Here is a 23,570-nt window from a genome sequence, read left to right as displayed (position 1 = left end):
TTTGGATTAAGTGGCCTAATTTGTCAAGCAAATCTAATGTTCAACTCTTGTTGTGCTTCTTTGCCGTGAAACTGCGCTTCAATGCTCTGATTATCATATCTTATTCACGATCCTTATTCGACTTGTAGTGCCCGAAGGGTTTTCATCATCAAGCCTCTCTTATTTTGTTCTTTCTCTCAACTTATTGTCACCTTATGGTGCCTGTGAAGGTTTTCACCGATAAAACTCTCTCATTTTGTTCTTTTTCTTTTATTTCCTCTTATTTTGCAGATGACAAGGCATTAACTATGATAGAAATATCATATATTCCTGACATGTCTGACTCAGCACTCTCGAAGATTATCTGGGAGGTCTTTTGGACTGTAATGTGGCTTTTGGACAGGGTTAGAAAGAAGGAATATCATAAAGGCTCCAAATAACTAAGACAATAGGATTAATTTATTTACAACTTTTGGAATCCATTCTAAACTTTGCCCCAATTTCTAAAACAAGAAATTTTATTTTTAGATGGAATTTCTAAGAAAGACTGCCCCACTCTCGACTTCGTGGGATTATGAAATATTTTATTTGGTGTGATCGAACTGTAAGGCTGTCTACGTATCTTGTGGTGACAAGAATGAGGCGAACATAGTTCAAAAGACTACTCTTTGTTGCTGCTATTTTCCTTTTCTTTTTGTTTTTTTTTGTTTTTTCTCTTTTCTCTTTTTTTTTTCTTTTTTCTTTTTTCTTTTTTCTTTTTTTTTGAATGAAGTTTTTAAAACAAATTTTATGGGGCACGAATTTTTTATTTTTTATTTTATGTAATGACTCTAACTCGATTTCAAAAGAGGGGAGATCAAGAAAACTAGCATAGGCTCAAAAGGGGTAACGATTGGTATAAAGTGTTTGGGTAGCTGAAAGAGGGTCTCTCAATCCCTGAAAATGCCAAGTATAATATTTTTTTTGCAGCTTCGACATTGATATCACTGATATGCCTTCAACTTTTTTTTGCCTTGTTAAGTACAAAACTCTCGTTGGGTGATTTCTTCTTCACAATGGATATCCTCCGTCAATTCGTAGAAAACTCTCTTGACTTTATCTTGTAAATTGAGGTGCACTTGAACTAAAAACTGCTCACTTCAAATTGTCTGGGATGCACTCTCCTTTAACGAATTCTTGTCATCCTAATAACTTTTCAAATTATCTGCCTCAGTTTCACACAGTTCGGGCTTCAGATGTTCTCAAAATGTCCAAATCTATACTTATTTCTCTCAAACGTCCCTATCATCTTCAAAATTGTTTCATTGCTTCATGACTAAACTCTTTTAAGACCAGACTGAGAATTATGCGTGCATGTCGTGTCACTAGAATCAGGATAAAAAGACTATAAAAGAAAATGAGAACTAAACAAAAACTGACTAGAAATAATAGAAAATAGGAAATTGCATTAGACAGACGGTGAGAGGGTTTAAACAACAAAACAAGCAAAATACACGAGGGTTACAACCCTGAAAAAACCTAAATAACACTAAAAGGAGTACTACAACTAAGTTAACTAGGAAAATAAAAGGATAGAAGGGTTTGAGTCACAAGACAATATTCAGATTACAACCATGAAATAACCCAGACAACAGAAATGACAACAAAATAACCACCAGAACTCCTCCCCGGCTAACCAAGAAAGGAGCGTCTTTCCAATTACCAAGCTCGACATCTTAGTCATTGAGTTCCACATCAATATTACCAAGACCATTACCAATTTCAATATCATTAACTTCAGTCAGCAAGTTCCCAAGAGGATTATCATACTCCCTATCACCACGCATCATCCCCACAAAGTGTGCATCATCATGTGTAGGTAAAAGATTCTGCGTGATATTCTTAGTGTCATTATCCTCGATCACAATTATTCCTCCTTAAATCATTCTTTCTATTTCCCTTTTCAAAGCATGACAATCTTTAATGTTATGCCCTTGGAAATTAGAGTGGTACATGCACCGTACAGTAGGATCAAAACCTTTTACATATGAGTCCGGAGTATAGCCGAAGAGCGGCTCAATCAAGCTAGAATGTGTTAACTTTTCAAATAGGCTTGTGTAGGATTCTCCAATTTACGTGAAACTATTTCTTTGCCTTTGTCCCCCTCCATGCCCCAGTTTTCTAGGGTTGTTGGATGCTCAAAAATGTTGTGAAGGCAAAAGTGTATTATGAGGTGTTGGCGCTTGCCATAAAGAGTGGCCCAGTGGTTGGACAGATGACCGGACGTTGTTCGGAGGATAACACTAGGGTGGATTATATGGAGCTTGGGGATAGGTTTGGGGTTGGGGTTGAGGCTAAGTATATTGGTGAGGCAGACCCGTTGGACCATGTCGTAATCCTGAGACAACCATGGCAACATGATCATGTTCCTTCTGACCTAGCAAACTTCCTGTGTCGTTCTGAATTGCTTGTGTTGTGGCTTTTAAAGTAGAATAGCTCATGATCTTGCTCGACTTCAGCCCATCTTCTACCATTTCTCCCATTTTTACCACATCATTAAAAGGCTTACCCATAGCCGATCAAATGCCCAAATATAAGTTGGCTCTTAAGCTTGAAGAAAGTACTCGACCATCTCATCTTCTTCCATCAGGGGATTGACTCGGGTAGCTTTCTCTCTCCATCTGAGCCCATATTCCCTAAAGCTTTCATTAGGCTTCTTTTATATCTTGGTGAGGGACATGCGATCCGGGACAATTTCTATATTGTACTAAAAGTGTCAGGCAAAGGCCTGAGCCATATCGTCCCATGTGTACCACCTGCTAGTGTCTTGGTAGGTGTACCACTCCAGAGCTTCCCCACTCAGACTCTGACTAAAATACACCATCAATAATTTGTCCTTCCCATCGGCGCCTCTCATCTTACTGCAGTAGCCTCTGAAGTGGGCCACGAGATCTCCATATCCATCATACAAATCAAACTTTGGCATCTTAAACCCAGCAGACAGTTGGATGTTAGGAAACAAGCACAAGTCTTTATAAGACACGCTCAGCTGGCTCCTTATCCCTTGCATATTTCTTAAAGACTGCTCTAAGATTTTTACCTTTCTGGATATCTCATCTTGCTCCACTGTCTTAGCAGGCTTTTCAGTTTTACCGGGAGGCTCAAAATAAGGAGCGTGAGAGTATAGATCTGAGACCTTGAAAGTTGGTTCTGGAGAATAATGTTGGGCATCGGGAACTTTGAACACAGTCTCGCTAGAGGATCAAGGCAAAAAAAGTAGCTGATGGAGGAGCTAGAAAAACATGAGTGGTCAAAGGAGCGGGATATGAGGTGGCTTTGGCGGGTGGAGTGTGAAAATGTTGTGGGAAATATCAGCAGCAGTATGAAGCTGAATTTGTGACAGTGGTGGAATGGTGACAAGAATTTTAGTGTAATTAGCGGGAACTAATGGTGGGGGATGCCCACTAATCCAGGCTTGGTATATTTCGGTTATCTATCCTTTCAACCTTAGGACCTCTTCTTTCAACTCAGTTTCTGATTCAACAATCCCCTTAGGTAGATTAACAACACCAGTGTCCCAGTCTTTGCTAGCCATGAGTACCTTGCTCTTTGACATTATGTCGTATGGAAGAGTTACCAGTTTAAGAACCACAAACCAACCACCTTTCTGAAGATAACAAAGAGAAACAAAATGAAGTCATCATGTTAGCGTTAGGGCATTTAATAGCTAGAAATATCACATTGTGTGCAATGCACCTAATCACAATTATCGATTCTAAAATGACTTCGAGGGTCACAAGGTCACTCGGCATCATCCCAATTTGTTCATTTCAATCTTCTCTTTTTTTTTCTTTTTTTTTCTAGCACTTCTTGGCTTTCTCATTTTCCTTCCTCTCTTTTTTTTTTCTAATTATCACTCTTTTCTTTCCTCTTATTTCTCACATCCCATAATTCCATCTTTTTTTTTCTTTCCTTTTTTCTTTTTCTTTTAATTTTAAAAGATGATTCGATCAAACCCTATATAAGTTGCTTACGTATCATGTTCCACACGAATAAGACTAAGAGTAGTTCTGGAAAAGTAATTGATAAATTAAACGAACAATAAAAAAATAAATTTTTTTTTGGATTTTTCATTTATATCTCTTTTTCTTTTCGGTTTTCAAATATAAAACAGGAAATACGATAACGAGAGACTTGACAAACTCAACTATACTACGACAAACTCTGACACCAACTAAAAGAATCGGTACTACTGAACATGACTATAAAGTACAAGACAAAAAAAAATGATTCAAAAAATAAATAAATAAAAAATCCTTAAACAACTCCTGGATGCAACGGTCCTGACTAAGAGGGTCCTTGGGCGTCTGTCATGCTCAAGCTTGGTAAGCAGATCCACACCTGTATGAGAAAAATAAGACCAAATAGAGTTAAAGACTTAGAACACTATGTGAGACAATAAGACTTCCTATTGGATACATGCAAGATATGATTGAGGCTATTTTGCAAAATGGCTTATGTGGCCAAAAGGTGGCTACAAGTGCAAACTCAACCAAAGTGACCTCTAAGGCATGGAAAAACTACTTTGCAGAAATGACTCATTTTGTAGAAATGGCCTATGTGGACGAAAAAATATCTAAGCATGCAAATTCAACACAATGGACCTTAAACAGAGAGAATATCTTGTTGTGGACTTAGAACTCTAAGACATGGGTCACTGTAACTACTTTTTGCGAAAATGACCCCATTTTGCAAGAACGGCCGATGAGGCCAAAAGCGGCTAGACATGCAAATTCGACAATGATGGGCCTTAAAGTAAAGAGAACCTAATTGTGGATTCAAGACTCATTAGACAATTAAACAAACCACTTTGCGAAAATAGCCATATTTTGCAAAAACGAACGATGTGGCCAAAAGTGGCTAGAGATGCAAGATTTGACTACAACCCTCGAAGCCAAGAATAAGACTCACTAGGAAGACCTGACCCTATGTGGGTTGTCTACGTATCCCGTCCCGAAAGACGAAAATCAAGTATGCATGGTTCAGGCAGATTGGATACGGGCAAGAATTAAAAAAACAATTGATTTGGAGAAAACATATTTTTTGTTCTTTTTTTTCTTTTTCTTTCTTTTTTTGAAAAATGATGGGAAAGTGCAAAATCTTTTTGGATTTTTCATTTTCAATTTTTTCTTTTTCTTGAAAAAACAAATTGTGAAAGAAAAATATAACTGGGATCTACTTGCTTCATTTTTATACTTCACCGTCTTTTCTTTCTCATTTACCCTCAACCACCATTGGTCCACCAAATGACCCCTTTTACCTTTGAAGAATGCAACATGTAGCACATAGTATGCATCGTGATGGTCTTTTACTTTTGTGTACACCTTTACTAGACGGACCCAACCCCTGTGTTGAGTCTCCAAAGTCAAATGCACATAATGCAAACAACGTTCCTACTTGGGATTCGGCATGAGGTTATGTCATTCTAGGTTGAAATCTGGGGGTGTGTTCTAGACATGGCTTACCCGAGCGGACAACTCGAGCTGAGGTGAAGGCAACGTACCGAGAGAACGAAAGTCTACCCGACCTTGTTGCTGACCCAAGCTTCGTTCTATTTGGTATGACTTCTAACAAAAAAGTGGGCCACACGTACGTGTGCACCATATTTTTAGAAAACTCAGAAAGGAGGCATAAGAATACATTTAAGTACAGTTCAAATAATATCAAAGCGGTAAATAAGCGGCAATTAGCATATTAGGCCCACACAATACAGTAATATCAACAATAAATAAAGCCAAGTTCCCGAGTTCCGTGGTTTTAGCATGGTCGCTTTAATCATATTGGGCTTAATCAATTTGTCTAATTATATGTTTTAGAACCTACGTGTATTTACCTCTTTTAATTAAGAAATTATCCTAAAAAAAGAGTCACGCGTACGTGCACTCATTTCGTTTGGTGCGTCAAGAATCATGTCACGCGTACGTTTCCACGATTAATCACACTTTATTATTATTAAGAAAGTTTGGCCGAATTTGTACAAACGCATAACTCGATTTATTTTTAAAAAATCGTAACTATGTCACGCGAACGTGTACACAATCACGATGATAAATTAAGTCGTGCCTAAAGCATTTTCTATGAATATTCATTTTTTAAAATATACATCATATCACGCGAACGTGTACGCAATTAATAACATTTTATGATTTAAAGAAATGATAGAAAAGCTGGACGCATATCATAACAGTATGATGCAACACCAAGTTCTTGCGATATCTATTTTGAATTAAAAAATGTACTGGCTTTAGTATTGCTTCAAGAGCAACCCCACGGCCTATTCTTGTTCTCAAAATCCAAATAGAAAATTGAAAATTGATTTAGCCTTAGTTTCTCCCATTGGGAATCATGTTGTACTCAGACACTGTTGAACAGATTTATTGATAGGCATTTTAATAACTCAAACTATAAAATACAACAAAGATTTAACAAGCAACTTAATGAAAGGGAGCATAGAAGCAAATATCAAAACTTTAACAAATAGCATAAGAGGACATCGAGTGGACCTTTATTGCTGCAATTTTTTGCCATGTACAATGAAATAAGATCTCAAAAATCAGCAAACCAAAACAAACGAACTATTGATCCGAACCTCGATGAACCTAGCCCCCGGCAGACGAAACTCAAACGATAACACCTCAATCGAACTCCACTGTTTGGAAAACCAAAGTTCCGAAATTCAAACTGAAACATAAACCAGAAAAAAGCTTCTTCTGTTGCTTAGCTTCAGCGATGGCTTCTGGACTTATTCGAAACAAAGATGATGAAACATTAGGTCGCCGATAATGGAATTCCGGCCAGATCTGTCACCGAACTGTTCAACAGCGAAACGGAGTGAGGAAAAGCAAGGAATGAGGTCATTTTGGTCGTAGCTAGTCGCCGGCAATCGGCGATGGCAGCGAAAATTGAAGGAGGAGAAAGGACATCACCGGTCGCCTCGCCATAGATGACAACGACGCAGCAGCAGTGACCCCAAGAGACGGAGAAAGATTTTTGGGTGAGCAGCCCCTCTCCTCTCTGTATATGGTTGTGTGTGTGTGTCTTTGGTTTTGGGTGGTGAAAGAGTGGAGTTGGGCGGCCGAAATCTGGAAAAAGGGGAGTGGGCGACTGGTGGGTGGTCGTTTGGCGTCAGAAAGGCTTGGCAGCGACGCATTTTTGTTGTTTTGGTTAGAGGTGGGGCAGTTGGAGGGTTAAGGGGATTAGAGTTTTTTGTAGTTGTGGGGTGTGAAGAAGATGAAGGGTAACAACTGCTTTTAGATGTTGGCACACCTCTTTTTTTACCACCCGAGGATAATATAAGGGAGTTTTTCTAATTTAAGTGACATTATTCGAAATGTGATTATTTTATTTATTTTTCAGAGTCGCCTCTTGGAATAGTTTATTTGATGTCCCGAGTCACCAGTTTATTTTAAAAATCCCAAATCGAGGAGAATTTTAACTTTATTCAAAAGTCTACGAAACGAGAAATTCTAAGTAAGAAATTCTGTTAACTCGGGAGAAGGTGTTAGGCATTCCCGGGTTCCGTGGTTCGAGCACGATCGCTTAAACTATTAATAATTGGCCTAATTATCTGATTTATTACACGTTTTAAACCTATTGTGCATTTTTAACTTTATAACAACTTTTATTTAATTTAACCGCTTTTAGGGTTTATGGACTTATTTCTTGAACAAGTTACATTGTCGTACACTTGTTTGTTTTGGAACATGCAGCAAACCACGCTACATGAAATGCCCCCGTGATTCGCGACATGTTTATAATTATTAAATTCGAAGTTGTTATGACCGGGTTACATGAAATGCACCCCCGAATTTTGGAATTAAGTACCATGACTATGCCACGGGAACTGTACCCATAGTCACGATGGTTTATTAATCGCGCTTAAAAGTAAGCTACGGATATTCATTTTTAAAAGCGCAATCGTATTACTCGAACGTGTACACAATCACGATAATGGTATTCAACTCCTTGTCATGTTTGGACAGCCTAGCATGTGCACATTTACCAATAAAAAAGGCAGTAATTAGGAAATAAAGGTCAGATTGCAAAGCACTTTTAACCATTAGGAATTATAGACAAGATAAAAGCAAGAATTTACTATTCAATCTCCAATAACCAACGTCTGCCTAATAAGGTCGAGACTACATACCTCTCCTCATCCTGTGACAAATTGGAAGTTGTTGAAAATAAAGAACCATCCTTCACTTCACCTCCTTTTGATTCATCTGGTGCTAGCAAAGAAATGCCCACAAACACAGAAATTATTTCAAGAACGAACATTGTTGTACTTAAAGCATCAAATACCTTGCCATCCAAAATCCAGCTGTACTAAGAAACAACACGAGCATGGAATACGTGAACCAGCTGTGCAATGAATAACCACTTGACATGGACAATCTTAACATGTTTGAAAGAGACTTTGCAAACAATACTGAACATGATCCAATAGCACCTGAGACAACTTATTTGCATGCGTACAAGTGAAAGTGTACATTTTTTCAAGTTGATGACTTTTGTCGCAATTGGATTTTACAGGCTGTAGTTGTGGCCAAAAGACAATAGCAGCATCACAATATGTAGAGTGATAGTTTGGATCCTACAGTAAGTCCCTCTGCCATTTTTGTTGTTGTCTGTGGCAGTTTCATTCCTTGTTGATTTTACAACCCGAAAAATTCTGTGGTGAGCATGAGCTTTCACAATGTGATAAATGGTTAAAACTGTTTTTTTTGTGGCAGCAATATCGGGCGAACAGGTTAAAGAGCCTTGAATCGTCGAAAGAATCCGGAATAAATCCGTATTAAGAAGCACCTCGCAACATAATCTCTATCCGTCAATTTATTAGCAAGTATGCTTATTTAAGTGCTGGAGAGAAACTTGAGGCCATTAAAATCTCCTTAGCAGGTTCTTAAAATTTGATTTCTTTCAAACATTAATAATACTTTAACTTCAATAACTTCTGAAACGCAAAGAAACTCGAAAGCCAAAGCAAAGGCTAATGGTACAAAGATTAAATCTGGAAAGCAAAGGGGAGCCAAATAAAAGCAACGAAACCAGCGGGTAGGAGCTCAGCAAATTCCAGCAAAAGCAGCCAATTTTGAACTCAGTTTTCAGCTTAAAAATCAAGAAATTGCACAGAAAATTCCTTGAACCTAACACAGTAGCCTTGATAGCCCAATAACCTGAGAAACCATAGAACTATCTCATTCAAACTCTATTGCTCCTTTCTTTTGGAATGGGGCTGCTCGATTTTGGTCGTAGAAGGGAAATGGTCTCACTTCTATGGGAAATTGGGGATGGAGGGTGACGAATCTGTTCGTCTGTTGCTGAAGATTGCTGAAGAAGAGAGGAGATAGAGGTGCTGCTTCGTCTCCTTCAAGATGAGAGAGGCGCCGTTTTTCATTATTTTCTAAAGAGGAGAAATTCTCATTCTCTTGTGTGTGATCTGATGGTTAGGTCTAGGATTTGATCTCTTATAGGTCTAAGTCTAGGTATTTTAATTAAAGGAGAGGGGTTTTGTGGTGAATTTAACTTGGTTTGGACCTCTTGGGCCTTGGCCCAATTAAAAATTAAGACAACTTTATTTTTCTCTTTTATTCTTCTTTCATCTTTGATTTTAAAAAAAATCTAGTTGAACAAATTAAACAAGCTAAATAAAATTCTAAATTAGGCTCTACCTTAAATTATTTTGTAAAGTTAATCTTACTTATTTTGATTAATTTAACACTAATTAATTTAAAACTAAAAGCTAAAATGTGGACATGACTATTGTAGTAATTTTTGTTTAATGAATGCAATTAAATTAATTAATTAATCCTAAAAATATAAAAACAAAAATATAAATTCAATGCAAGGTATTTTTGATATTTTTTTATGATTTTTTTAACAAAATTAAATGTGCACAAAAATGCAAACATTTAATAAAATCCTACAAAAATCCTATAAAATGGCAAATTATTGGAAAAAATCTATTTTCCTTTGATTTTATAGGAATAGTACATATAGGGCAAAAAACACGCACTCACATCTGCCCCTCTTTGCAGGGAAACACGAAGGATTTTTGGGTAAAGATAAAATGAGCAATTACGAGCAATTTTTGCCCGTTTAAAACTCCATGAGAAGATCTTTTGAAAAATCTGACCGAACCTTGCTTCTGAGGTTCCCTACATATCCTTGGCTATAAAGGAATCAGGTCAGTGTAGTTCGGAAAGTTTTGGTAGCTGGAACTACCGGAAAACTGTGATTTCACTGTTGTTGCTGCTGTTTTTGCTTGCTGAGCTCCTTATTATAACAAAAAAAATAAAAACTAAACTAGCTAAGCCTATCAACTACGAGTTACAAAATTCCTATCTATAAACCTTCTAAAGCTTGATCTTGAGTCTTGGCTGGTTCATCCTACAGACTCTGATCTGAATCTTGATGCTCGTTAGCTGCAACCGCTGGTTCATTCTTCTTCAGCTTTTTAGATCAAGGCGGGACATGCAAAGCTTGCGACTTCAATCATATCTTGAGTCGTCCGCATCTTTCCTCCGCTTCTAAACTTAGAGTTCACTTCTTTTCTTATTTTTCTTTTCTTTTCTTTGGATTGAGACTTCTTCTTTTGGTCATCTCAAACCTCGTGCCTTATGGTAAAAACCTGTTCAGGCACCAAAACAAACAAACGAATGAAATTTTTCTGGTCCATTTTTCACTAGGAAAATTTCGTAAGTTATTGCAACAAAATCTAAACTATTTCTTTATTGAAAGCAATAAATCGAGATTGTGTATCCTTGAGAAAAAGAGATTAGGGAGTGGAGACCCTATATCTAAAATGAAATTAAATGGGGATCGGAGGCCCTAAGTTGGGAAGATTACCAGGTTATGTTGGAAAAATGACTAGGTTATGCCAGAAAAGGTCCTCGGGTTATGCCGGGGAGGTCCACGGGTTAGGCCGGAAAAGTCATCGGGTTATGCCAGAAAAAAAGAAAAAAGATCCTCGGGTTATGCCGGAAAAAAGAAAAAAGATCCTCGGGTTATGCCGGAAAAGTCATCGGGTTATGCTGGAAAAAAAAGATCCTCGAGTTATGTCGGGGAGGTCATCAGGTTATGCTGGAAAAAAAAGATCTTCGAGTTATGCCGGGGAGGTCCACGGGTTATTCCGGGAAAGTCATCGGATTATGCCGGAAAAGAAAAAAGATCCTCGAGTTATACTAGGGAGGTCCACGGATTATGCAGGGAAAGTCATCGGGTTATGCCGGAAAAGAAAAAAGTTCCTCGGATTATGCCGGGAGGTCCACGGGTTATGCCGGAAAAGTCATCGGGTTATGCCGGAAAAGAAAAAAAATCTTCGGGTTATGCCGGGGAGGTCCGCGGATTATGCTGGGAAAGTCATCGGATTATGCCGGGAAGGTCTACAGGTTATGCCGGGAAAGTCATTGGGTTATGCCGGAAAGAAAAAAGATCCTCGGGTTAGGCCGAAAAAAATCATCGAGTTATGCCAGAAAAGGTCCGTCCGTTTATGCCGAGGATCAACTAGGGAGTGGAACCCTATACTGAAGAAGACTACCAGGTTATGCTGGCAGTGACTAGGGAATAGGACCCTATGTGGGAAAAGATTACCAGGTTATGCTGGCATCGACTAGGGAATGAGACCCTATGTTGGAAAGGACGTAGCTAGAGATTGGAGATCATATGCTACCATAATTTTGAATTTTTCTTCTTCTTCTTTTCATTTCATTTTTGTTTTGTTTTATTTAAGAAAATGAGTAAAATGCGGGAAAGAATTTAGAGGAGACTTCCCTTTTGGATTGATTTTTGCCGCAAAGCTGTTTCTAGCCCTTGCGCAGTTTTTGTTTGGTTGCACCTGCTTCTTGCAAGGTTGCTTTGGATTGCACATGTTTCATGTTTTCAAACAAAGAACAATTGTTAGTTTGAAACGGTGATTGGTTTTGTGGCCTTGATTGTTTCAATCACTCGATCTCGGCCCGACTTCTTGGATGAAGATCTCAACTGCAACTGCTGGTTCCCTGAGGACCGATTTCACTTCAGGCCCTAGAGAACCTCTGGTTTTTCCAGACTTTGCCATGACGGTTGGTCGGTGGAACCCAACCTTTTCGACTTTATTTTGCCTAGGTAGGCCTTTCCCTTCTAACTTCTGCCTTTGTTTTCTCTTTTTTTTTTCTTTTTTAACTTCGGAGCATTGGGTAACTTTGTCGCAACGACTAGTCACGTGAGACTTAACCTTTTCCAACTTTATTTCGTCTTCGTAGGCCTTTCATTTTTGGATTCTTTCTTCCAACTTCAATTTCAGAGCATTTGGGGTACCTTGGCTTTTCAAACCTTTGCCAAGACGGTCAGCCACGTGAGACTCAACCCTTTTTAACTTTATTTTGCCTTTGTGGGCATTTGACTTTGATTTCCTTTCTTTTCAAGAGTTTTTCAATTTCAAAACATCAGCCGTCATGGCCGGTCGAGGTTGACTTGATGGCCCCGACGAATCTAGGTACCTTTTTGCATATTAGCTTATATCAAATGAGAACCCTGTAAATCAGTCTTACCATCCTTTCTTTGTCTTAGTTTCAGAACAGAGTTAGACCGAAAGGGATTCAAAGAAAACAAACAATGGAGTGGAGAATGAATTTAAAACAAGAAGTGTCCCTTTCGGGGAAAGGAAAGAAGGACTTATCTGGAGTACATGCGGACTTCAATGAACATGACATGCCTTTTGGACTAGATACCTGATCTGTATTAACCGTCCGACTCTCAGAAATTCGTCACAACTTTTGCCTCAAAATTGAGAAACCTTGCTAGGACTCTGCCGATGCTGATGGCTGTAAAGATCCTCTTTTCAATCAGGGGTGCCCTTTGCGGGTTTTCACGAGTTGACCTCTCTCATTTCTCTTCTCACCATCGCCATATAGTGTTCTTTGCGAGTTTTCACTAACAAGCCTCTCTCATTTTCAATTTCTCTGCTTACTGTCGCCTCACGGTGTCCGTGTGGGTTTTCACCATTAAGATTCTCTTATTTTATTTCTCTGCTTACCATCGCCTTACGGTGCCCGTGTGGGTTTTCACCAATAAGACTCTCTCATTTTATTTCTCTCATTTTGTTGTATCAGATCCAAGAACTTTATCCTCCCATTTCGAACCTCTTTGCTGATTGATCAGAAGGACTTGAACAGGGTTTTAGGGTAAAAAGGATTTGGATTGAGTTACAACTTTGGAACCTTTTGGGCGGGATCATCGTCGAACCATTATAACATCTGCCCCAGTTTCACTTTTGGGGGAATTTGGATTTTTATTTTGGTGTGATTGAACCCCAGAGAGAGGCTGCCTACGTATCCTTTCGGAATCAAGTCGAACGTAGTTCAGGAAACATTGTTTTTCATTTTTTTTCTTTTCTTCTGTTTTGTTTTGTTTTTCTTTCTTTTTGCTTTCCCCCTTTTCATTTTTCATTTCATTTTCTTTTGCCCTTTTCTTCCTTTTTTTGTATTTTTCTTTTTCTTCTCTTTTCATTTTTTTTCATTTCATTTTTTCAATTTTTATTTTTCAATAACACTTTCAGGTTTTAAAGAAGATAATCAAAGAAAAGTAACCGGCTCAAAGGGTTTGCAAAGGGTTGATAGTGTTTGGATAGTGAGAAAGAAACCTTCTTCATCCCAATCGGAGAATATTAATTCTATATAGAGGATCCAACATAGTACCTTTTGACTACATTTGCATTGGCAGTTATTTCAGGGACATTTCCTTCGATGTGTTCCAAGCACAACGCACTCTTTTGGCAGTGCTCTTGTTGCAATGTATGGATCTTTCCAATCTGGAACCAATTTTCTTTAGTTATTCCTAGTCTTTGCTTTATTTCCTTAAACATATCTTCATTGTGGTCTAATTCGTGATTCATTATTTTGAGGTCTGACAGCGTTTCAGGATCTGGGCATGAAGTCCGCAAGCATGTCATATTATTGAAATCTGCATTTAACAGAACTAAAAAAGAATAAGAAAAATGACAAGATTAAGAAAAGAGACATTCCTGGACAATGAAATATTAATTTCATTTGATTTTTGATTTTTTTTTTAATTTTTTGAAGATAGAAGGGTTTACATTGGAAAGTAAGACATTAAAGTAAAACATCCGGATCACACCCTGAGATAATCCAGACGCAAAAAGGATAGCAAGACTGGCTACCGAGACTCCCATCTGATGGAGAACTTTTAGGCTTGGCGACCGTTTTTTGGCTTTTCTTCTGTCTCGACAATGGCTGCAATGGCCTTCAATGCCGGATCAAATTCCTCATCTTTAAAAATTATTCCGACTGTTGGCCCGCTACTGTGGGCAGGCAACAGATTGTTCATCACATCAAGAGCTTATTCATCCTGAAAAACAATTCTTTCGGCTTCAATCAAATCTTCAATTGCTCTTTTGAAGGTCCAACAGTCTTCTGTACTGTGTTCCACTGCTCCAGAGTGGTATTCACATATAGCATCAGCTCGGTGTGAGGAGAACTTGGGGTTCGGTCAGTTCGGGGCCACTAGCTGTAATAAATCTAGTCTGATTAGCTTTTGGAACAAGCTTGAATACGATTCACCAATAGGGGTGAACTGATTCTTTCTGAAAGGCTCTCTTGGGCGAGGATTGTATTTGGGATTATTTGGTTGAGGATTATATGGAGCTTGGTAAAGATGGTCATTTCTGGGAGGTGGAGCTCGATTTTGTGTATAATGTTGTGCCTGGGTGTAAGAATGCGCGCTCATCACCGCGTAGGGAGGCGGTGCCACGACATAAGCATCATCTTGAAGGGGATAATAGTGTGGTGGGACCATAGGAGGCACATATGACTGGCTGAATGACCTACGGGCCCCCCTCGAGCTTGAAACCATCATAGCTCCCTCCTCACTCCCATTTCTGTTCATCAAACCCTCCGAACCATTTTGAACATCTGGTGATGTGGCTTTAAAAGCAGCATGACTCAAGATTCGGCCCGCTTTTAGACCGTTTTCAACCATTTCCCCAATTTTGATAGCCCAAACGACTTTCCCATAGCGGACATCATGTTCTGGAAGTAGTCCACCTCTTAGGCCTGTAGAAAGACCGTGACCATTTAAATTTCGTCCATTGGAGACTTTACCCTGGCAGCTTGCTCACGCCATTTGATAGCATATTCGCGAAAGCTTTCCGCGGTTTTCTTTTTCAAATTGGACAAAGTGTTTCTGTCGGGAGCGATGTCCACATTATACTGGAACTGGCGGACAAAAGCTCGAGCCATATCGTCCCACACGTGCCAATGGGTAATTTCTTGATCCGTATACCACTAAGCTATTCCGGTGAGGCTTTTCCCAAAATAGGTCATTAGCAGCTCCTCTTTTCCACCAGCAACCCTTAGCTGGTTACAATATCGTTTCAGATGAGCAACCGAGTCTCCGTGCCCGTCGAACTTTTCAAATTTTGGCATCTTAAAGCCAGCTGGCAAGTGGACATGGGGAAACATACAGAGGTTAGAGTATGAGACACTCTTTTGGCCACTCAGACCTTGCATGTTTTTCAGACTTTGTTCCATGCTCTTCATCTTCCGAGCCATTTCCTCTTGCTCAGAATTTTTAACAACCTTTTCTTACTCCACCGAGAGATCATATTGTGGAGGTTGAGTGAAAGAGTACGGGGTCACATATGTTATTTCTGGTTGAAGTTGTAAACCCTGAAAGATGAACATTGGAGGCGGTGCCCTTGAAGCCGGTGCCTGGGGGCGAACCACAGAAGGCATGCCAGGATCATTGGAGGGCATTGGAGGGTGCCCGCATGGGATGAGCGGGTTAGGCACAGGGGCGTTGGTAACCTCACCTGACCTGGGGATCAACTCAGGGAAACCAGGGATTGCACTGGGCGGTTCCCTACCATTAGACCAGGCATCCCACATTTCCAATATGTGGAGACACAACATCTTATTCTCTTCAGCAGCTATTGATTCTAGCTCCAGAATAGCCGATGTTAGGCTATCCTCAGGCCCGATGATTGGTGGATTGCTTGCGGAGGCCATCTGTGCCTTGGGATCTTGTGAAAGAGGGGAGGCTAGGCTACCAACAAAACCAACCACCAAAACTTGGCTAATTTGCACACTCAACAACCTTTTTAATTTTTGAGATATTTAACATATAGGAAATCGCACGTTAGGATGCAATGCACCTAAACAGTTAAACGTTTCTACCATGTGTTTGAACGGTTGCATATTTCATCCCGGCCTTAACTAACCCTTCTAGTATGTATCTTTTTCCTTTTATTTCTGCCTCTCTGTGACGACCCGGCTGGTCATCTTAAGAATTAACGTCCCGATCCCCTATTAACTGCTTTTTCCAAGTTTATTTCTGCTAATGTGATCTACCGGGATGTTCGGCTTTGAGTTTCGGGGAGTTTTGGGACACTTAGTCCCTAAATGAGAGCTTAAGTGTTGGAAAGTTGACCGTAGTCGGAACAGTGTGAATACGGCCTCGAAATGGAAATCTGATGGTTCTGTTAGCTCCGTTGGGTGATTTTGGGGTTAGGAGCGTGTTCGGATTGTGTTTTGGAGGCCCGTAGCTAATTGAGGCTTGAAATGCCGAAAGTTGGATTTTGGAAGTTTCCGGTTCGATAATGAGATTTTGAGAGGGTCGGAATGGAATTCCGAAAGTTGCAGTAGTTCTGTTATATCATTTGGGATGTGTGTGCAAATTTTCAGGTCATTCGGACGTGTTTTGGTTGGGTTTTTGATCGAAACCGGAATTCGGAAGATTCTAGAAACTTAGGCTTGAATCCGATGTGTTTTGGTTGTTTGAAGTATTTTGAAGATTTGTACAAGTTTGAATAAGGTTTTAGGATATGTTGATACCTTTGGTTGAGGTCCCGGGGGCCTCGGGATGAATTCGGATGGTTAACGGAGGAAATTTTGGAGTTGAAGTTGCTGCAGCAGCTGCTCTTCTGGTATTTTTGCATCTGTGGTTTGGGGACCGCAGATGCGGAGCCGTAGAAGCGGCGAAGAGGACCGCAGAAACAAAATTTGGGATTTCCCTCATGAAGCAGATGTGGTGAGATGTCCGCAGAAGCGGAACCGCTCCTGCGGTTAGAGTTCTGCAGATGCAAAAGCTGGGTCCTTAAGTGAAAATCGCTGATGCGACACTTGTTCCATAGAAGCGGGACCGCATCTCAGGGCCGCAAATGCAGAATCGCTGGGCAGAACATATAAATAGTTGTCTTCGCGAATTTGAGGGATCCTTTCACCATTTTCATCCGGGTTTGAAACTTTTAAGAGAGATTTTTGAGGAAAACAAAGGGGAATCACTTGGAGGTAACATCCTTGACTTCATAACTCGTTTTTATGTGATTAAAGACCTAATTAGTAGTGAGAAATTTGGGAAAAATGGGTAACTAGGGCTTGAGTTTAAGAAGCCTTTAAATGAGAATTTAAGGGGTTATTTGGACTCCGATTTCAGTGTTCTTGTTATGTATAGACTCGTGACAGTACGAGGTTTCTGAAAATATAAATTTCACCCGATTCCGAGACGTGGACCCGAGGGGCGTTTGGGTCATTTTACATAATTTCGCGTATTAGCTTAGAATTTAATTGTAGAATCAGTTACTTAAAGTGTTATTTACATTATGCAATTGAATTGAATAGATTTGGGTCATTTGTAGTCGAGTACCCGTGGCAAAGACGTGGTGTTGGGTTGATTTTGAGCCGATTCGAGGTAAGTGGCTTGTCTAACCTTGTGGGGGGACCTACCCTTAGGATTGGTATGTTTGGTAATTGAAATGTCTTGTACGTGAGGTGACGAATGCGTACTTGTGCTAATTGTTGGAAATTCGGTTTTCTTTAAGTAAATACTAGCATGTTTCCTTTTCTGTTTCTATTACTTGCACTATTAAGCTTGTTGTTAGCTTAGGAAAACATGTCTAAGTGACTTAATTGCTTTATTTGATTCAACCTGTCTTACTTGAATTCTGTACAGTATACTAGGCTAGAATCACTTATTGCCTTAATATGAAATTTTGTCATTTCTGTGTATCTTTTTGCTGCGGCTGTGTATTTACATTGAGACTATGGATGTGAGATTCCAGTAGCTCCCCCTTGTCTATTTACTTTGGGACTACGGGTTAGATTTCCGGTAGATCCCCTGCACATTTACTTTGGACTATGGATTAGATTCCCGGTAGATCCCCCTGCACAGTTATATGGAACTACGGGAATGCACCCGGTAGATTCCCCCAGTACTGGGTATTTACATTTGGGACTACAGAACGGGATTCCGGTAAATCCCCGCGCACTATGGGTTGGACTACGGGACGGGATCCCGGGAGATCCTTCGGACATATATATATATATGATGGACTACGAGACGGTATCCCGGGAGATTCACTGGATATTTAAAGATGGGACTACAGGACGGTATCCTGGGAGATCCCCGATTGTTACTATTGGTGTTGAGCTGTATTTCCTTTCCATGTTTACCTTGTTCTATATAGTTGTTGATGTTCTATTCATCCTGTGTTATTTTACTGTTGTACTTATTTATATTGTTACATTCTATACTGCTGATCTTTATATTTTATTTAACCTCAGTAGGGTCCTGACCTTCCTCGTCACTACCCAACCGAGGTTAGGCTTGGCACTTACTGAGTACCGCTGTGGTGTACTCATGCCTCTTCTGCGCATGTTTTTCATGAGCAGATCCAGGTACCGCTGATCAGGTCTACTATCCTTGAGGGAGGCGACCGCTCTAGAGACTTCGAGGTACATCTACCGCGTCCGCAGACCGAGAAGTCCCTTTCTATTCCTGCTTTTAGTATTTAGCCCTTCTGTACTTTCCTGTCCTTATTAGACATTCCGGAGTTAGAGCTATGTAGTATTGATCTTAGCTTGTGATTCATGGGTTTCCAGGTCTTGGATTTATGTTTAGTATAATGAGTTAAACATGGTGTATGTCAAGCGACACATTTACACACTATTACTGCTTTATTTCTGTTTTAAATTGTTTACTTCCGCAAATTTTTGGTTTTTCTTCGGCAAATTAGGCTTACCTAGTCGTAGAGACTAGGTGCCGTCACGATGGTTCACGGAGGGCGAACCGGGGTCGTGACACTTTCTTTAACCACTCTTGATTTTTTTCATTTCATTTCTACCGCTCTTTTATTTTTTTGGCACTATCTTTTCTTTTTGTTTTTGTCACTCTTTTATTTTTTTGTCACTCTTTTTTTTTCTTTTTCTTTTTTATTTTCTTCTTTTTTTTTCACTCTTTTCTTCTATTTTCAGTTTATTTTTTTATTCAACTAATTTTATGGCTATGATCGAATCCGATGGGGATTGAGTACGTATCATGACACCGCATGAATCAGATCTTGCGTAGTTCGAAAAGATTGAGAATGGAGTAAATAAACTAACTCTTTTTTTACTTTTTATAAAACTCAGACCATGAAAGCTTTAGGACAAAAGAATTTTTTTTTTCAAAAGAAATACTTTAAAAGATGAAAGGAAGTATTTTTGGATTTTTGGATTTTTGATTTTGATTTTTCTTTTATTTTTTGAAAGAAAGACTTCTGAAAATTCATTTTCTTTTGATTTGAACTTTGGGAATATCAAAAGTAAAAGGAAAATATTTTTGTTTTGAATTTTCAGTTGTTTTACCTTTTTCTAAAAAAGAAAGAAAATATTTTTGGGTTTTGGATGTTGCCTCTTAATTTTCGAAAGAGGGACTTTTTTTTAAGAAAAATATTTTGAATTTCTGAGCTTTTTATTTATTTACAAAAGTACTTCTAAAGAAAAGCAAAAATATTTTTGGACTTCAATTTTTCAAAAAAAAAATTGTTGACATTTACGAAAGAAATACTTTTAAAGAAAGAAAAAAATATTTTCCCTTTTTTTGGTTTTTTTTTAATTTTTGGAAAATACTTCAAAATAAAGGAAACCCGTATTTTGAATTTTTATTCTTTTTGATTTTGATTTTTATTTCTTTTACCATATGAAAGACTTCAGAAAAAAGGAAACTATTTTTGAGTTTTAAAAACTTTTTCTTTTTTTTAATTTTCTAAGGAAAGATTTCTAAAGAAGGAACTAAACGAAAATATTTTTGGATTTTTTGAAAATTTGGGTCTCCAAGAAAGACTTTTCTAAAAAAGGAAGTGAAGGACAATATTTTTGGATTTTTGAAAATTGGGGCCGAAATCGATGAGGTTTGCCTACGTATCTCAAATCCGGTAAGAATCAGACCCACATAGTTTGGTCCGTTTTGATATAATAAAAATAGTACCAAATATTTTTTCTTGAAACAAATTCTTTTTCTTTTTTCTCAAAATTTCGGCAAAGTTTCGGTACTTTTTGGACACCAGGTTTTCAAAGATGAGTAATTATCTCTCTCAGATCTCAATTTGATTTTTTCCCAACTTTTCTCCATTATTCATAAGCCGGTCAACATGCAATCCGAAGCAAATAAATGCACAAGTAACAAGTAGAATGCATTAGGATGATCTTTTTAATTTCGAGTACACCTGTCCTAGACAGACCCAACCCCTGTGTTGAGTCCCCTAAGTCAAATGCACGTGATGCAAACAAATGTTCCTACTAGGGATCCAACATGAGGCTATGTTATTCTAGGCTTAAAACTTTGGTGTATTGTTCTAGACCTGGCTTACCCGATCGGACAGCTCGAGCCGGGGGGGCAGTGTACCGGGAATACAGAAGCGTTACCGGCTTTGTAACTTGTCCGAACCTCATTCTAAATTTGGGATATGACTTTAACAGAAGAGAAGTTACACGAAGTGCACATTTCCCAAATGATTTAGAAGATTCAGAGAGAAGAGGGTTTCGTAACAGTTTTTATATACAATTCAACCAATATCAAAGCGGTAAAAGTAGCATTTAGCACATTAGGTTCAAACATGTAAAAATCAGATAATAAATAAAGCCAACTATAACAGTTATTCTAAGCTCGAGTTCTTAAACACTGAGCAAAAGTTCTGGGTTGTTTATCCCCAGCAGAGTCGCCAGAGCTGTCACACCTCCTTTTTTACCACCCAAGGGTAATATAAGGAAGTTTTTCCAATTTAAGTGATATTATTCGAAATGAGATTATTTTATTTGTTTTTCAGAGTCGCCACTTGGAATAGTTTATTTGGTGTCCCAAGTCATCAGTTTATTTTAAAAATCCCAAATCGAGTAGAATTTTGACTTTATTTAAAAGTCTGCAAAATCAGAAATTCTAAGTAAGGAATTTTGTTACCATGGGAGAAGGTGTTAGGCATTCCCGGGTTCCGTGGTTCGAGCACGGTCGCTTAAACTATTAATAATTGGCCTAATTATCTGATTTATTACACATTTTAAACCTATTGTGCATTTTTAACTTTATAACAGCTTTTATTTAATTTAACCGCTTTTAGGATTTATGGACTTATTTCTTGAACAAGTTACGATTGTCGTACACTTATTTATTTTGAAACACGCCGCAAACCCCGCTACATGAAATGCACCCGCGATTCGCGACATGTTTATTTTTATTAAAATTCGAAGTTGTTATGATCGGATTACATAAAATACACCCCCGAATTTTGGAATTAGGTACCATGACTATGCTACGGGAACCGTAACCATAGTCACGATGGTTTATTAATCGCGCCTAAAAGCAAGCTACGGGTATTCATTTTTAGAATCACAATCGTATTATTCGAACGTGTACACAATCACGATAACAGTATTCAACTCCTTATCATGTTTGGACAGCCTAGCATGTGCACATTTACTAATAAAAAAAGGCAGCAATTAGGAAATAAAGGCCAGATTGCAAAACACTTTTAACCATTAGGAATTATAGATAAGATAAAAACAAGAATTTACTATTCAATCTCCAATAACCAACGTCTGCCTAATAAGGTCGAGACTACATACCTCTCCTCATCCTGTGACAAATTGGAAGTCGTTGAAAATAAAGAACCATCCTTCACTTCACCTCCTTTTGATTCATCTGGTGCTAGCAAAGAAATGCCCACAAACACGAAATTATTTCAAGAACGAACGTTGTTCTTAAAGCATCAAATACCTTGCCATCCAAAATCCAGCTGTACTAAGAAACAACACGAGCATGGAATACGTGAACCAGCTGTGCAATGAATAACCACTTGACATGGACAATCTTAACATGTTTGAAAGAGACTTTGCAAACAATACTGAACATGATCCAACAGCACCTGAGACAACTTATTTGCATGCGTACAAGTGAAAGTGTACATTTTTTCAAGTTGATGACTTTTGTCGCAATTGGATTTTACAGGCTGTAGTTGTGGCCAAAAGACAATAGCAGCATCACAATATGTCTGAGAGTGATAGTTTGGATCCTACATTAAGTCCCTCTGCCATTTTTGTTGTTGTCTGTGGCAGTTTCATTCCTTGTTGATTTTACAAGCCGAAAAATTCTGTGGTGAGCATGAGCTTTCACAATGTGATAAATGGTTAAAACTGTTTTTTTTGTGGCAGCAATATCGGGCGAACAGGTTAAAGAGCCTTGAATCGTCGAAAGAATCCGGAATAAATCCGTATTCAGAAGCACCTCGCAACATAATCTCTATCCGTCAATTTATCAGCAAGTATGCTTATTTAAGTGCTGGAGAGAAACTTGAGGCCATTAAAATCTCCTTAGCAGGTTCTTAAAATTTGATTTCTTTCAATCATTAATAATACTTTAACTTCAATAACTTTCTGAAACGCAAAGAAACTTTGAAGCCAAAGCAAAGGCTAATGGTACAAAGATTAAATCTGGAAAGCAAAGGGGAGCCAAATAAAAGCAACGAAACCAGCGGGTAGGAACTCAGCAAATTCCAACAAAAGCAGCCGATTTTGAACTCAGTTTTCAGCTTAAAAATCAAGAAATTGCACAGAAAATTCCTTGAACCTAACACAGTAGCCTTGATAGCCCAATAACTTGAGAAACCATAGAACTATCTCATTCAAACTCTATTGCTCCTTTCTTTTGGAATGGGGCTGCTCGATTTTGGTCGTAGAAGGGAAATGGTCTCACTTCTATGGGAAATTGGGGATGGAGGGTGACGAATCTGTTCGTCTGTTGCTAAAGATTGCTGAAGAAGAGAGGAGTTAGAGGTGCTGCTCCGTCTCCTTCAAGATGAGAGGCGCCGTTTTTCATTTTTTTCTAAAGAGGGAAAATTCTCATTCTCTTGTGTGTGTGATATGATGGTTAGGTCTAGGATCTGATCTCTTAGTCTAAGTCTAGGTATTTTAATTAAAGGGGAGGGATTTTGGGGTGAATCCCAATTGAAAAATAAAGATAACTTTCTTTTTCTCTTTTGTTCTTTTTTCTTTTTTTGATTTTAAAAAGAAATCTAGTTAAATTAATTAAACAAGCTAAATAAAATCTTAAATTAGGCTCTACCTTAAATTATTTTATAAAGTTAATCTTACTTATTTTGACTAATTTAACGCTAATTAATCTAAAACTAAAAGCTAAAATGTGGACATGACTATTGTAATAATTTTTGTGATTTTTGTTTGATGAATACAATTAAATTAATTAATTAATCCTAAAAATATAAAAATAAAAATCTAAATGCAATGCAT

General features: G+C 38.4%; 1 long non-coding RNA gene across 2 annotated transcripts; it reads right to left on the bottom strand.

Moving 5' to 3' along the window:
* Positions 1–4,060: 4,060 nt before the first annotated feature.
* LOC107794076 (uncharacterized) lies at positions 4,061–23,238 on the bottom strand. Of its 2 annotated transcripts, XR_001649866.2 has the most exons (3): positions 21,891–23,207; positions 8,165–10,648; positions 4,061–4,359 (listed from the first exon to the last, which is right to left on the bottom strand). It is a non-coding gene; the product is annotated as an uncharacterized LOC107794076 (long non-coding RNA). The 2 variants fall into 2 exon arrangements; XR_012709440.1 differs by lacking the exon at positions 4,061–4,359 and having other exon boundaries at positions 6,392–10,648; positions 21,891–23,238.
* Positions 23,239–23,570: the final 332 nt, after the last annotated feature.

The sequence above is a fragment of the Nicotiana tabacum genome, chromosome 1 (assembly GCF_000715075.1).
Source record: "Nicotiana tabacum cultivar K326 chromosome 1, ASM71507v2, whole genome shotgun sequence".
NCBI lineage: Eukaryota > Viridiplantae > Streptophyta > Magnoliopsida > Solanales > Solanaceae > Nicotiana > Nicotiana tabacum.
Note: the sequence above shows the minus strand (reverse complement) of the source record. Positions and strands in the feature narration are given on the sequence as shown.